Below are 17347 nucleotides of genomic sequence, written 5' to 3' on the forward strand. Positions count from 1 at the left end.
CATGATTTAAGAATTACCTTATGTCAAGGAGAATGATAATTAAAAAAAAATCATTTCTGTCTTACTCATTTTTCTTAGTATTTTGGTTGTCATTTTTTTATGGGTGAATAATATTCATGTCTTCAAATTTATTTATCTTAATTGACTAAGACAGGAATTTTATTTCTAGGAGTGGGGACAGGATACTGAATTAAATTGTAGAGCTGATTATTAAACTCATCGTTATAGTTTTATTTATTCTGCTTGTTCTACTAAATTATCATGACTTCTACATGTCTTCTAATAAAACTCAGTTTTCTCTTTATTTGGGTTGGAGGAATCCAATTTATCTTGCAAAAGATGTGTTTGTATTTGATATTTTTTTTCAAGCACTTTCATATTGAACCCTTAAAGCAAATGCCTTAATATAGCAAGGCAAATTCCACCTGAAAACTTGTCAACTTTCAAACCAGAGTAACATTTAGCCTAAAAGCAGCATTCCAGGGGATTGTAGTTCTTCCCATCTGGGTCATTTATCCCTACTCAGGGTAAAATACATTTCTCTGGGGAAATAAATCATGCATATAATGGTTAATTCAGATAATGTATTGCTGAGCTAGGAATCATAAAAGTAGAAAAATAAGGCCACGCTTCCTGGTTCTCCACCACACATCAGGAATGATCACTGGGCACTGGGCACTCTTCTTACATGACACGGACTTAGCCAGCATATATTAAATCAATGGACTGAATTGACCCCTATAAATCTGTTCCATTGATTTCAGCATCTGTAAAATGCTTGCTAACTTTGCACTTATGCTTCTTTCATTATCCCTCCTTAAGTGAGATTCTGAAGTTGGGTACAGAGCCATGTATCAACCTTAATTCCACAAACCAAACATCAGAGTTTACTGGTAGATAAGCCTCAGTGTAATTTCTCATGAAAAATATCCTTTGTAATACTTATATATTGTAGTATGAAACTATTAAGAGAGGAATACTGAGTCTGGAGGAAACCTGGCATTTCCCATGGCCTCTCCACTCAATCAGAATTGAGAATCAGACATTCTCTCAGGGCTTTAGAGAAGACAGGTTGCTAGCTAGCTTCACTGTGGGTCTCAAATACCATTCAATCAATCCCCCAATTAATGGCATTTATTGAACACTTATTATCTATAGTCTTACTACTATACTAGATAGGCCCTTGAGAGTACAATACAGTAGAGTTGGTAGGTTGTACGAGCTTACAGTACTAGGCAGTGTCTCTTCAAAACAATAATAAATAAATCAATGGCATTTACTGAGCACTTACTGTTTGCAGAGCACTATACTAAGTGGCTGGGAGAGTACAACAGAGCTGGTAGACATGTTCCTTGCCCACAAGGAGCTTACAGTCTAGAGGGAGAAGCAGACATTAAAATAAAATTATGGCTATGGCTCTAAGTGCTGTAGAGTAAAGATTGGGATGAATATGGATCGTCAGTCAATCAATCGTATTTATTGAGAGCTTACTGTGTCCAAAGTAGTGTACTAAGCATTTGGGAGAGTACATTATAACAATACAACAGATATATTCTCTGTCCACAAAGAGTTGGTGTGACCCTCAACTCATTTTACAGCCCAAAGTAGAGAAGAAGAACCCCTCACACCCCCAGGCCAGGTCAAGTTATTGCCAGCAAAACAAGGGGAGGGCACCTTTTCCTTCATCCCACTCCACAGTGGCCCACAAGACCCGCAGGAACCATACAGGCTCTCTGCTCTCCCTTGCAGATGATGATGCTCTTGCACTGGGAGATGCCCTCAATCTCAGGGTCCTCATTGGTTCTATGATGTCTAAAACTCAACACACAATCTGGTTCAGTTCTGCTGGGCCTCTCCCATTACACTTCCCAGATCTGCCCCTTCCTCATTACTACCCAGGTCCAGGTGCTGACCTTATTGCAATTAAGCTTTCATATTGGCCTTCTCACTGACATCTCCTCCTCCAGACTCTTTCTTAGGGCCTGGGCTGTGGTCTATTCTGATTAGAACAGTGCTTGGCACACAGTAAGCACTTAACAAATACCATCATTATTATTATATGCGAGTCACCTGCCTAAAACAATGACTGCTCACATCTCCCATCATGTTTCCTGCTTCACGTGCTATGCTCTGAGCAAGGGATGATCTCTATGCCCTTTTCTTCCAAGGCCCACACTTTTTATGGTTTGAAATGGCAGCTCTAATCCTATGAAAGTGCTCCATTCAAAGTCAAAATGGGAAAGTGATTAAATCAAAAACCCCTCAATATGGGATTCTATTAATTAAACAAAGCCCCCAAAGAGCCCAAAGGAACAAATGTTCCTCTCCTATACAGGAATGAATGTTGCTCTCTCCACCAACCTCTTTCCCAAGGTCTCCTCTTGGCCTGGAATTCTCTCTCCTTCCATATATACCAGATTATCACTCTCCCCACTTTCAAAGCCTAAGTAAGTTTATATCCCCTCCAGGAAGCCTTTTCTGATTAATAATAATAATGTTGGTATTTGTTAAGAACTTATTTTGTGTCGAGCACTGTTCTAAGCGCTGAGGGGATAAAAGGTGATCAGGTTGTTCCACATGGGGCTCAAAATCTTAATCCCCATTTTACAGATGAGGGAACTGAGGCACCAAGAAGTTAAATGACTTGCCCAAAGTCACACAGCTGACAGGTAGCGGAGCCGGGATTAGAACCCATGACCTCTGGCTCCTAAGCTGCTATACTTAACCCTTGGCTCCAAGCCCTGTATCAGTTGATACTGAATAAGTGTAGTTTGAGGTATAGTAATGACACTTTGATTCTCCATTCCAAATAATAACAAAGCCTGGAATTTAATATCTGTATACCTGAGCATCCATGTATCTCTGTAAGCCATCTTTTCCAAGATCCCTCTCGCTTGTGCATCATCTATGCACTTGTATTCATAACCTTTGGGCACTTCATATTCCTGCCACCCTTAGGCCCACAGCACTATGTATATATCCATAATTTATTTATATTAACGCCTATCTCCCCCCCCAGACCGTAAGCTCATGTGGGCATGAAGCAGCACGATGTGGTGGAAAGAACATGGGCCTGAGAGTCAGAGGATGTGGGTTCTAATCCCAGCTCTGCCACATGTTATGCTTTGTGACCTTGGGCAAGTCACTTCTTTTCTCTGTGCCTCAGTTCCTCATCTGTAAAATGGGGACTAACATTGTGAGCCGCATGTGGGACATGGACTGTGTCCAACTGGTTACCTTGTAACAAAGTGTTTAACAAATATCATATTATTATTATACCAAATCTGTTATGTTGTACTCTCCCAAGCACTTAGTATAGTGTTCTGCACAAAGTAAGTGCTTAATAAATACCACTGATTGATGGATTGATGTAATAGGTATTTAGAATGTTTATTCTTATGTAGATCAAGACAAGATCAAGGACAATACTCATATAATAATAATAATAATGTGGTATTTGTTAAGCGCTTACTATGTGCCAAGCACTGTTCTAAGCGCTGGGGTAGATACAGGGTAATCAGGTTGTCCCACGTGAGGCTCACAGTTAATCCCCATTTTACAGAGGAGGTAACTGAGGCACAGAGAAGTTAAGTGACTTGCCCACAGTCACACAGCTGACAAGTGGCAGAGCTGGGATTTGAACTCATGACCTCTGACTCCCAAGCCCGTGCTCTTTCCACTGAGCCACGCTGTGGGAATTATTAGTTGAGAAATAATACTAGTGTAATTAATAAAAATAACCAACAAATAGATTTCAGCAGATTTTTATAGAATTGAATTACTTCAAGGGAAATTTCCTATTTTAGTCAACTATAAAATAAATCAGACTATATCTTCAACTCATGTAACTAGTGACTTCCCTGTTTAATTTCAGTCATTAGAAAGTCTATGTAGGGAAAAACAAATATCTGCTTTGAAAAAAAAAAGTGTTCCTTAAAATCTGTTTTCTGATTGATCTTTTATCAAAACAATTTTAAACATATACTAATTACTTACTATGGGACAGATGCTGGAGTAGATACAGGTTTATGAGATCAGACACAGACTCTGTCCCACCCCAGACTTACAGACTATTTCATCCCCATTACCCAGATGGGGAAGCTGAGGCCTAAATAAGTTATGTAGCTTACCTAGAGTCATTAAGCAGGTAACTGGGTGGACTTGCAATTTGAACTCAAGTCTTCTGACTCTCAATCCTATGTTCTTTCAGTAGCCTTGTTTCAGCATCCCTTTGGATTTGCTGAGACAGGAAATGCTTAGAACATCTTGTGACTAATGGTATTTGTTAGCTTAATATATGCCTGGCACCTTCTCTAGTCCAATTCCTATCTGAGGTGACCAGTACATTTCTGTGACTGGACTTCACATACAGGCATTTATATAACCTTCTCTTTGAAGCTAAAGGTATAACAGTACCAATCTCATCTATACTTCTAAGATGTAAGTGTATTTTTTTATCCTAAGCATGAACATGTTCTAACTCTAGAGCATCAGATCTTCTTATGATTATGTAGATGTGTTCATCTGAGTAAAGTACATTCTGCTTACAAGAACTTTCCTCACATTTAGCACTTCATTTCATAATAAATCAACTCTGGTCCTCTCTTTGCTAATTTTCCAAGTGCACTGTTCACATTAAACAATAAAAATGTATCCCTACTGACTACTTGTTCTCCCAATCACACCATTAGGTTACCTGACTTACCAACATTAAATACTGTCTGAAATCATGTGACAACCCCCAACCCCTGCCAAGCATTATTTTAGTTTCTTAATAAGATGGGAACTTAGTGAACTGTTTGTTGTTGTCAGGAGCAAAGCTATGAGTGGGTGTCTAAAAGATACCTACTTATTAATACTTAATTGCTAATTTTGCCTGTGGTGTTAACTACCTGTGTCTGGAGCTAAAGCTCAGTTTCACATAGCAAATAAAGAAGATTAAGTGTTTATGAATGCATTAGAAGATAATTTTAACCTATATATTGTATATAAATGTACACTTTTGCGCTCAACTGTATTTTAAAGGGAGATAGGAGCAACATGTTGTTTCAGTATATGGAAGCATAGGGGAAATTTCTCCTGGAGCTGTAAAAAAGAAGGTAAATTCACTCCCAGAAGGCAAAGGTAGACATTATTATTCAAATATTTACAGTCTATACTACTGTTAATGTTTAGACTGTAAGCCCGTCAATGGGCAGGGATTGTCTCTGTTGCCCATTTGTACATTCCAAATGCTTAGTACAGTGCTCTACACATAGTAGGTGCTCAGTAAATACTATTGAATGAATGAATAATGCAGTAAACTAAGGGGGGATTTCTAAATTATATGCTCTATACTATTTTCTTCCTTTCAATTTCATGCCTGTTTGAATTCTTAATATCTGAAATTGCTCACCAATTTCCCTTAATCCCAGAAAAAACCTTGAAAAAACTTGAAAGGCTTGTGACCTAGGAAAAGCAGGAAAAAAAAATGGAATTTTCACTCTGGACTTCTGCAGGCTGAGAAAATCCTGGTATGAAATCTGATGATGCCACAATGTTTGGGCATTTGACAGATGCATCTGCCAATTCTTTTTGCTCTCCATTGCTTCTCATTTATATTCAGAGCTTTTTAACTTAAAAGATTTTCATAAAAAACACTACTAAGTGCCATATGATAGACATATATAAATGGGTATATTACTAAGATAAAAGCAATGCTTTTTAATCAATTTGGTTAGTTGATTAAATAAATTTATATAGGGGAAGCAAGCACTCACTTTTCAATAATTTACACTTTTTACGGTATATGTTAAATGCTTACTATGTGCTAGATAACTCAAAATTTAAAAATTCTATCCATAAACAAGGACTGTGCCTAACCTGATAACCTTATATTTACTCAAGTGCTTACTGCATAATAAGTGCTTAAATAAATGCCATAATTATTAAATAGCTGCTATAGAGCTTTGTAAAAGTTTTGCATTGACTGATGATCTTCTAACTTAAGGCTCTTACTGCATCTATTTTATATTTCAATGAGCTATTAATCTTTTAGAACACTTTCCAGGAATTCTCATGGATGACATTGGGTTCTGATCCCAGTTCTGTCACTTGTCTGCTGTGAAACCTTGGGTAAGTTACTTAATTCCTTTTTGCCTCAGTTATTTCAACTATAAAATAGGGATTGAGGCTATGAACTCCTTGTAGGACAAGCACTATCTTATATATACCCCAGAACTTAGAACAGTGCCCGGCACATAGTAAGTGCTTAACAAATACCATTGAAAAAATACAGGATTGTGAACAGGATTTTGAGTAGTTTTTCACTATCCCTGAAAGCATAAAACATGGCTCTAATCTTATACAGCAAAAGAAGGTATTACAATTAGAAATAACTAATCAAATAGCTTCTATACCAAAGAAGTCCTTCATAGGATAGATTGTGGAGCTCTTTCCTGGAAAATTTTAAAAATGGGACAGATACCTATCTATTTCCATTCATCCAGGATGGCCTGAGTATAATTCCCCAGTGGGGTAAAGTCTCATCCTTATTTCTTGTGAATCTAATATCATGTTTATTCAAGATGAATGTGCTTTTCAAAGATACATTTTCTATTGCAAGTGTAATTTCACCTATAAAGCTACATAAGCCTAGAAAAATACCTCCACCAATTTAAGAACAGCAGCCTAGGAATTCTGCACTGAAAATAGTGATTAGTAGAACCATATGCTCCTAATCATGTGTCAAGACCACCCCAAGAACTCTGACATCATCATGTTGGCCTGATTTGAAGAACGTGCCTTGAACTCTTCCAGGTCCTTATCCCTATAACCCACACCTATTTCCATTTTGGTTGGAGTGGAGACAATGCCTAAAATGAAGAGAAGCTAGCATCTGCAAGAAGCTAGCAGTTGTGTCAGGCAAGGAAATCAGCACTTCTGCCATGATCTATCATTCATTGTGATGAAATACCTGAATATACAAATAGAAATATGCATAAGAACATACATGATGAGATTAGCAATAAAATACACGTGTGCCAAGGGTGGCTTTGAAGACCATACGAGATTTTGTTCTGAAATCTGATGGAGAGCTGGCAGTAGTGGATTGAGATGGTCAAAGTAGTGGGCATGTGGATCACCTTTAGGTGACATGCCAAAATCTTTGAGGGTGGTGAGAGATTGAAAAATGGGAGACCAAAGAGGAGGAGGTCACTGTAATACAGGAAGAAGGTGATTCAGACCTGGACCAAGGATTTAGTGGTTCAGTTGGAGAGTAATTCATTTATTCATTCATTCATATTTATTGAGCATTTACAGTGTGCAAAGCACTGTACTAAGTGCTGGGAGAGTACAGTATAGCAATAAACAGACACATTCCTGCCCACAATGATCTCACAGTTTAGAGGGGGGACAGACAATTTAAATAGATAAACAAATAGATATTTATGATATATACATATGTCCTGTGGGGATGGGAGGGAGGAATAAAGAAGGAGCAAGTAAGAGCAAGCAGAGGGTAGTGGGAGAAGAGGAGAGGAGGGCTTAGTCAGCTAGCCTTCTTGGGGCAGATGTGCCTTCAATAAGTCTTTGAAGTGGGGGAGAATAATTATTTGTCTGATATGAGGAGGAGAGATTTCCAGACTAGAGGTAGGATGTAGGCAAGAGGTCAGCAGCAAGATAGACGAGATCAAGGTACAGTGAGAAGGTTAGCATTAGCAATTGGTAGATATGTGATGTGGTGGTAGTGGTAAAATTTAACTACTGATCCTATTATAGTTTCAATTGAATAGGAAAGAGATCACAGAATAGATACATTTGGAAGTCAGCAAATTAATGTGACAAAAGAGCCCTAACAGTAGATGAGCTCCTCAAAGGAGGGAAAAGAACCTTTGGGATGTCCACATTTAGTGAGTGCAGAGGGCAAGAGGAATCAGCAAAGAAAAAACTGAAAGAATGATTTTGGAAGTGCAACAGAAGCACACCATGCATTTCCCGCTCACACAAAACTTTTATTTTTTGTTTCCTACTGATGAATTTTGCCTAGTACTAGAAGCTATGCTTTGATGTCATCTTTGATGCTATTTTTAATCCCAACTCTGCCATCTTTCCCAGCAGTAGCTGAAGAAATCATCTGCCTCCTCTCAAAATCCACCCCACCCACCTGCGCTTTCAACCCCAAACCTTCACACCCTACCAAAACACTTGTCTTCCTAGTCCCCAGCTTCAACTGTTCACTTTCCAATGCCTTCTTCCCCACTGCTTTCATGCATGCTCATTTAGCCCCTGTCATAGAAAAGCATCCCTTTGACCCCATGGATCCCTCAAGTTATCATCCCATCTCCTTCTACCATTCCTCTCCAAACTCCTTGAGAGAACTGTCTACACCTGCTGTCTCCACTTCCTCTTCTCCAATCTCACAGTCCTCCCCTTCACTCCACAGAAACTGTCCTCTCAAAGGTCACCAATGCTCTTGCCAAATCTAATGGAATCTACTCCATTCTAATCTTCCTTAACTCTCAGCTGCCTTTGACACTATGAACCACCCCACACTCCTGGAAATATTTTCCAACTTTGACTTCACTGGTATTGTTCTCTTCTAATGCTCCTGTTTCTCTGGCTGCTCATTCTCAATCTCTTTTTCAGGCTTCTCTGCTGCACCTTACCGGCTAACTGTGGGAGTCCCTTGAGGCACAGTATGGATTCTCTTCTATTCTCCATTTACTCCCACTCTCTTGAAGAACTAATTCATCCCATGGCTTCAGCTACCATCTTTAAGTGGATAATTCCCAAATCTACATTTCCTGTCCTGATTTTTCTCCTCTACCTTTTTGTATTTCCTCCTGCCTTCAAGACATCCCTACCTGGATGTCCCGCCTACACTTCAAACTTAACATGTCCACAAGCCCTGTTTCATAAACATAACCTTGGCATTATCCTCAAAAAAAAAAAAGAAGCCCTTCTTTATATCTGGTAGTGCACATAACTTTTTTCACTAGAGTGCAATGGTCCAAAGTCACACAGCTGACAAGTGGCATAGCTGGGATTAGAACCCACAACCTTTGACTCCCAAGCCCATGCTCTTTCCACTAAGACACGCTGATTCTCAAGGGGTATATCAGTAGCTGAGATATCTACCTACACTTCTCCCCCACCTCTGATGGCACCTCTGATGGTGCCAGGCAGAAGAGCCTTCTTGGCAAACTAGGGGCCAAAACACAGAGTCAAGTGTGGGTCTCCACCACCCCCTCTTCTCCCCCCACACAGGGAGTATAGGATCGCCTCGGGGAAAGAGATGCCAAGCCCTACACTCATTCATTAATTCATTTATTCAATCACATTTATTGAGCGCTTACTGTGTGCAGAGCACTGTACTAGGCACTTGGAATGTACAATTCAGTAATAGATAGAAACAATCCCTACCCGATAATGGGCTCACAGTCTAAAAGGATCCTTCACGTCTCTCATGCCCACAACCTCGGTATCATCTTTGACTCGGCTCTCTCATTCACCCCACACATCCAATCCATCACCAAAACCTGCCGGTCTCATCTTTATAATATCACCAAGATCTGCCCTTTCTTCTCCACCCAAACGGCTATCTTACTGTTACAGGCTCTCGTAATATCCCAGCTAGATTATTGTGTCAGCCTTCTCTCTGATCTCCCTTCCTCCTCTCTCTCCCCGCTCCAGTCTATTCTTCATTCCGCTGCCTGGCTCATCTTCCTGCAGAAACGCTCTGGGCATGTCACTCCCCTTCTGAAAAACCTCCAGTGGTTGCCTATCAACCTCCATACGAAACAAAAACTTCTCACTCCAGGCTTCAAGGCTCTCCATCGCCTTGCCCCCTCCTACCTCTCGTCCCTTCTCTCTTTCCACTGCCCACCCCATACGCTCCGCTCTTCTGCTGCCCACTTCCTCACCGTCCCGTTCTTGCCTATCCCGCTGTCGACCCCTGGTCCACGTCCTCCCGCGGTTCTGGAATGCCCTCCCTCCTCACCTCTGCCAAACTAATTCTCTGCCCCTCTTCAAAACCCTACTTAAAGCTCACCTCCTCCAAGAGGCCTTCCCAGACTGAGCTCCCCTTTTCCCGCTGCTCTTATGTCCCCCTTCACCTCTCCTCAGCTAAGTCCTCTTTTCCCCCCTTTCCCTCTGCTCTCCTCCCTTCCCCTCCCCTCAGCACTGTACTCACCCGCTCAACTGTATATATTTTCTTTATCCTATTTATTTTGCTAATGAGAGGTACATCACCTTGATTCTATTTATTTGCTATTGTTTTAATGAGATGTTCATTCCCCTTGATTTTATTTATTGCTATTGTTGTTGTCTGTCTGTCTCCCCCGATTAGACTGTAACCCCGTCAAAGGGAAGGGACTGTCTCTATCTGTTACCGATTTGTACATTCCAAGTGCTTAGTACAGTGCGCTGCACACAGTAAGTGCTCAATAAATACTACTGAATGAATGAATGAATGAATGAAAAGGGGGAGACAGCAAAACAAAACAAGTAGTCAGTCATCAATACCATCAAAATAGATAAATAGAATCATAAATATATACACATAATTAATAAAATAGAGTAATAAATATATATAAATATACACAAGTGCAGTGGGGAGGGGAAGGGGGTAAAGCCGAGGGAGTGAGTGGGGCAATGGGGAGGGGAGAAGGGCAGAGGGAAAGGGAGGGCTCGGTCTGGGAAGGCCTCCTGGAGGAGGTGAGCTCTCAGTAGGGCTTTGATCAGGGAAAGAGGGATCCCATCTGAGAGAAGGGCCACCAACCATCCCAGAGGCCCTTGGAAAAACATGGGTCAAAATACTGGGGGAAGGAGAGGGTCTCTGCCATGCCCTGACCTCTTCCCCACTGCAGGAGGCTAGGTTCTCTCTGGGGGAAGGAACACCAAGCTGTCTGTCCTCCATCTCAACCTCATACTAGGAGGCCGAGAATCATGCCTAAGAGAAGAGTTGCCATCCTGCAAGTGGCCATTCATTCATTCATTCATTCAATCACATTTATTGAGCACTTAATGTGTGCAAAGCACTGGCCACCTGAGGACTGAGCAAAGGGGAGGGTTGTCGTCTCTCCAGCACCACCCAGTACTGCCCAGAGGCAAAATAATCCTGGCATGCTGACATCCCCAACCTCACACTCCCAGTGCACCTGAGGCCTAGAATTATACTAAAGGAGGAGACACCCATATCATCTGTCTCTACCACTCACTCCATTTGTTAGTAATGGTTCATCTACCTACCCAAAGACCCCTCCTCTAATTTTCTGAACCATTTTGATCCCTTTCTCACATTCCTTCTCTCATTGTGCTTCCCTATATTGACCAATGGGGACTTCAATATCCATGTGGATGTCCTGGATGTCCAACTCCTCTCATTCCTCCATTCTAATGACCTCCTGTTCTACTCTTGTTGTATTGTAATCTCCCAAATGCTCGGTATAGCTCTCTCCACACAGTAAGCTCTCAATAAATACAATTGACTGACTGACTGACACTCAGCAATGTGGGACCACACTTGATTTTTGTAATCTCAATAAGATCTTCACCAATTCTGAAATTCCACTACTAGGCCACTACCTTCTCATCTGATCTCTTTCTGACCCCCCCAGCCCCCACAAATGTGTCCTGTTCCACCAGAGACCTCCATTCTTTTGACCCTCTCCAATATTCTACAGCTATCTTGCCCCCATCTGGTCTCTGTCAATAAATCAATTATAATTATTAAGCACTTATTCTGTGCAGAGCATTATATTGAGGACTTGGAAGAGTAGAATATAAGAGAGTTGGTAGACATGATCCCTGCCCAGAGTGAGCTGGCAGTCTAGAGCAGGGAGACAGACACTGCTATAAGTAAATGTATGGATATGTCCATAAGTGCTGTGGGGTTTAGCCGGGGCAGGAGTGAATAAAAGAAGCAAATCAGGGTGATGAAGAAGGGAGCAGGAGAAGAGGAAATGAGGACTTAGTCAGGCAAGGTCTCTAGGAGGAGATCTGTCTTCTCTCCCACAAATTGATGCTCAACATCACCCTCACTATTGAACTCAACTACCTTGCTTTTCTGACCCTGTTCATTCATTCACTCATTCATTCATTCATTCATTCATTCAGTAGTATTTATTGAGGACTTACTAAGTGCACAGAACTGTACTAAGTGCTTGGAATATACAATTTGGCAAAAGATAGAGACAATCCCTGCCCAATGACAGGCTCACAGTCTAAACGGGGAGACAGACAACAAAGCAAAAGAGAACAAAACAAAAACAAGACAACATCATCAAGATAAATAGAATCAAGGAGATATCCACCTCATTAACAAAATAAATAGGGTAATAAATACTATATACAAATGAGCACAGTGCTGAGGGAAGGGGAAGGGTGAAGAGCAGAGGACGGGAGGGGGGGAATGGGGAGGGGCTCAGTCTGGGAAGGCTCAAGGAGGAGGTGAGCTCTCTGAAAGGCTTTGAAGAGGGGAATAGAGTTAGTTTGGCAGATGTGAAAAGGGAGGGCATTCCAGGACAGGATGTGGGCCAGGGGTCGACGGCGGGATAGGCGTGAACCAAGGACAATGAAGAGGTAAGTGGCAGAGAAGCGGAGTGTATGGCGTGGGCAGTAGAAAGAAAGGTAGGTGAGATAGGAGGGGGCAAGGTGATGGAGAGGCTTTGAAGCCAAGAGTGAGGAGTTTTTGTTTCGTTTGAAGGTTGACAGGCAACCAATGGAGCTTTTTGAGGAGGGGAGTGACATGCCCAGAGTGTTTCTGTAGGACTATGATCCGGGCAGCGGAATGAAGAATAGACTGGAGTGGGGAGAGACAGGAGGAATGAAGATCAGAAAGGAGGCTGACACAGTAATCCAGTCGGGATATTATGAGAGCTTATACCAGCACGATAGCCATTTGGATGGAGAGGAAAGGGTGGATCTTGGTGATACTGTAAAGGTGAGACTGGCAGGTGTGGGTGACAGAATGGATATGTGGGGTTAATGAGAGAGCTGAGTCAAGGATGACCCCAAGGTTGAGGGCCTGTGAGACGGGAGGATGGTCATGCCGTCCACAGTGACAGGGATGTCAGGGAGAGGACAGGGTTTGGGAGGGAAGATTAGGAGCTCAGTTTTAGACATATCGAGTTTTAGATGGTGGGCAGACATCCAGGTGGAGACGTCCTGGAGGAAGGAGGAGATACAAGCCTGAAGGGATGGGGAGAGAACAGGGGCAGAGAGATGATGGTTGAAGTCATGGGAGCGAATGAGTTCACCAAGGGAGTGAGCATAGATGGAGAACAGAAGAGGACCAAGAACTGACACTTGAGGAACCCCTACAGTCAGTGGATGGCCGGGGAGAGGAGCCCGCAAAGGAGACGGAGAATGAATGGCCAGAAATATAAAGAGGAGAACCAGGAGAGGGCGGGTCCGTGAAGCCAAGGTGAGATAAAGTGTGGAGGAGAAAGGGATGCCGACACTGTCAAGGGCAGCTGAGAGGTCGAGGAGGATTAGGATAGAGTAGGAGCTCTGTGCCGATCTTGTACCATTAATCCACAACCTTGGATCACCTCCACAGTATTCTTCCTTCACCTCTGGGCTCGAGCTATGGAGAGCTGTTGGCAAAAATCCAGACATCTCTCTGACCTTGTCCCCCTAAACTTCATTCTTAACTGCTTCAATTTGTTCCTCTCTTCTGCCCTACAACAGTGTTTCTCCTTCCTGAGTCATTCCCATGCTCACCACCCCCACCAGCTTTATTAGATATTTAACTCCCTCCTCAAACTTCCTGTCCCCCTACCCCACCATCTATTTCCCCTACAGACTTGGCCACATACTCCAATCACCAGTGATATCCTACTATAGCCAAGCCTTCAGACTTCGCTCCTCTAGCACCCATACCCCAATCTCATTTGTCTTCCCTTTCCCATATCCTCTCACTAGCCTGGAACTCCCTTCCTCTCCATGTATGAGAGACCACCACTCTCCCCATCTTCAAAGCATTATTAAGGTCACATCTCCTTCAGGAGACTTTCTCCATTTTAACCCTCCTTTCCCCAGTTCCTTCTCCATTTTGTATCTTCTATGCACTTGGATCTGTGATCTCTTGGTACTTGATATTTAGCCCACCCTCAACTCCAAAGTATTTTTGTACATATCTTTAAATTCTATATTATAAATTTTTAATATATTAATGTCTGTCTCCTCCAAACTGTGAGCTCATTGTGGACAGGGAATAATTCTGCCAACTCTTTTGTAGTGTATTCATCTAAATGCTTAGTACAGTGCTCTGCACCAGCAAGCACCTAATAAATGACATCGATGACTTATTTTAGAAGTCACTGGAAGAAGTGGAGGAGATGTGTAACAGAAAGGTAACTGTCTGCACTTTTCAGAGTGGATCATGGAAAATAAAACATTCAAATTTTTTGAAAAGTAGGGATTTTTAATCTAATGTGGTCTAAAAACATTGACAAAACTAATTGGATACAGAAACTGCAATTACTTCAGTAGATTTGACAGGACATAATATAATAAGCCTAAACCTTAAAGTGGGGTGGAAAGAATACATTTATTATGGAATTATAGTTTTAATAATAATAATAATGTTGGTATTTGTTAAGCACTTACTATGTGCCAAGCACTGTTCTAAGCGCTAGGGTAGACACAGGGGAATCAGGATGTCCCACGTGGGGCTCACACTCTTAATCCCCATTTTACAGATGAGGTAACTGAGGCACAGAGAAGTTGTGACTTGCCCACAGTCACACAGCTGACAAGTGGCAGAGCTAGGATTCGAACTCATGACCTCTGACTCCAAAGCCCAGGCTCTTTCCACTGAGCCATGCTGCTCCTCGCTAGTCCTGGCTTTATGGCCAGGACCGCTTTGCTTTATGTCTTGGCAGATGCACACAAAATAATCACTATAACTACTAACCCCTGTCACATCCAATTAACTTGCACTTTCTGATGAAAGGTGAGAAGATAGAAAAAAAATTCATTAAACTGTTTCTAAACTGAATGCATTGTTTCTCTCATCCAAACTTATTTTTGAAGGTGGATTCAGTACTGCCATAACTCATGTTTTCAGTGTGCGTTGGGTAGAGGCCATTAGGAAATTAAGGGTCATTCTTCTGACAGAGCCAGCCAACATGGGATTGGCATTTCTGTTATCACAAGAAATGGTGTGGGTAAGTGCACTTGGCCAGCTTTGAAATGTCCGAGCACTGCCCTAGAGCAAACGTTTTCTTTAACACAAGGTTTGGCAACCACAAGTAATGCCATGTATGACAACTGGGAGTACATATGGCCTTTGGTGTCTCTACTAGGAGCAGGCTATAATCCATCAATCGGTGGTTTATTGAGTGCTTACTATGTGCAGAGCACTTAGTTTAAGAGAATACAAAACAAGAGAATTAGTATGTGCTTACAGTCTAGAAGAGGCAGTTCTAAAAAAAAAAAACAAAAGGATAGTAGTATCCTGAGAAGCATCATGGTCTAGTGGATAGAGGATGGGCCTGAGAGTCAGAAAAACCCAAGTTTTAATCCTGGCTCTGTCACTTCTCTGTTGTATGACCTTGAGCAAATTGTGGCCCAGTGACAAGAGTTGGGGCTTGGAAGTCAGAGGGTGTGGGTTCTAATCCCGCCTTCATTGGTTGTCTACTGTGTCTGCACCCTGGGCAAGGTACTTCACTTCTTTGTACCTCGGTCACTCATCTCTTAAATGGGGATTAAGACTGTGAGCACCGCGTGGGACAGCCTGATAACTTTGTATCTACCCTTGCACTTAGAATGGTGTTTGGCACACAGTTAAATGCTTAACAAATATTATTATTATTATTATTATTACATCTCTGTGCCTTAGTTACCTCATCTGTAAAATGGGGATTAAGATTTTGAGTCCTGTGTGGAACAGAGACTGTGTCCAACCTGATTACTTTGTATCTACCGTAGAGCTTAGAAACAGTGCCTGGCACATAGTAAGCTCTTAATAAATATCATAAAAAATTTAAAAGGACATAAAATTGTTCAATCAAGCAGGCAGTGGTATTTATATTGAGTGCTTACTGTGTACTAAGTGCTTGAGAGAGTATAAAGCAAGATGAAACGATTCCTGTCCCTCAAGGATCTTACAATCTAGGTTACAAAAATTGCTACTTTGGAAAAAAAACAGTAGCCCACCCACCCAGTTGTGCCATATCTCAGAGAAATGCAAACGATGCTTGGGGGAAGAATGTAATATGCCCTTCTCAGTATTCATCTTCACAGTTATGCCTGTACTACCTAACCTATAGCTTTTCTTTCTAATAATCCATTTTAAACCTATCATCTGTTACCTATTCAACCCTTTCTGAATTTTCATATATTTTTAACTTTTTTTCTCCAACATCCCTAAATGCCAAGTAATTATCCATAATGGGATTCCTTGTTTATGAATTTACCTAAACTCTCTGCTACCTTCCCAACCCTCTGTGGTAACATATCTACATGTTTACCACCTGCTGGATAAAAAAAGGTTTCCTTTCGTTTGTTTTAAATCTTCAAACCTCTATGGGTTCTACTTATCTTGCCTGGGTGGCATTTGTTGAAAAATAATTTTGTGCTCCCCCCTTCTAGACTGTCAACTCGTTGTTGTATAGGGATTGTCTCTATTTGCTGCTGAATTGTACTTTCCAAGCGCTTAGTTCAGTGCTCTGCACACAGTAAGCGCTCAATAAATATGATTGAATGAATGAATGCTTTCTTGCCCTTTAACCATTTGGTTCCTAGTCAGAGTCCCAATTTTCATATAAAACACTATTTTACAATACTTGATTATTTGCTAATAGATTTCACCTTATGATGGAAATATTACCAGTCACATTTGCCATTCCATGCCAAGACATGAGTTTTGTTAACTAGGTTTTTTTCTTTCTTCTCTTTCTCTTGTGGGGAATATAAAATTGGGATCATGGCAATCAGGAAACAGGCTTTTAGTGACAACGCCCTGACTTTCCCAGAATGTGTATAAATAGCAAATAATGCCTTGGGTGCTGGAAGCCCAGAATTCTACTCCCTTTTAGCCACTGGACATGCCTAGGGATTCTAGGGATGTTAGTGGCCAGCTTGGAGTCAAAGATGGGCCTAGTGGGAAAGGGCTTTAAAATCACTAGGTTCAACTATATGTCCCCTCACCTTCACCTGGTAACTGCAGCCAAAATATCAGATTTTGCTGAAAGAGCCTCTTCCTGAGGTGCATTTGCCTTTCACAGAAATAACTTAATTTATCCTAAATTCCTCTCCCTCTATTTTAAGAGTAAATACTTCATATGAAAGGTTCCCTTTTTTACAGTTCACTAAGTCAAATGCCAAATCCTTGGCAAAAAACGGGGCTAGCTCAAAG

At 41.5% G+C, this 17347-nt stretch overlaps 1 protein-coding gene across 2 annotated transcripts in view; it reads right to left on the reverse strand.

Moving 5' to 3' along the window:
• PRKG1 (protein kinase cGMP-dependent 1) overlaps positions 1 to 17347 on the reverse strand; it is a 1170280-nt gene that overhangs the window by 265312 nt on the left and 887621 nt on the right. The gene's annotated exons all lie outside the window — the stretch shown is intronic.

Source organism: Ornithorhynchus anatinus, chromosome 3, assembly GCF_004115215.2.
Source record: "Ornithorhynchus anatinus isolate Pmale09 chromosome 3, mOrnAna1.pri.v4, whole genome shotgun sequence".
Lineage (NCBI taxonomy): Eukaryota > Metazoa > Chordata > Mammalia > Monotremata > Ornithorhynchidae > Ornithorhynchus > Ornithorhynchus anatinus.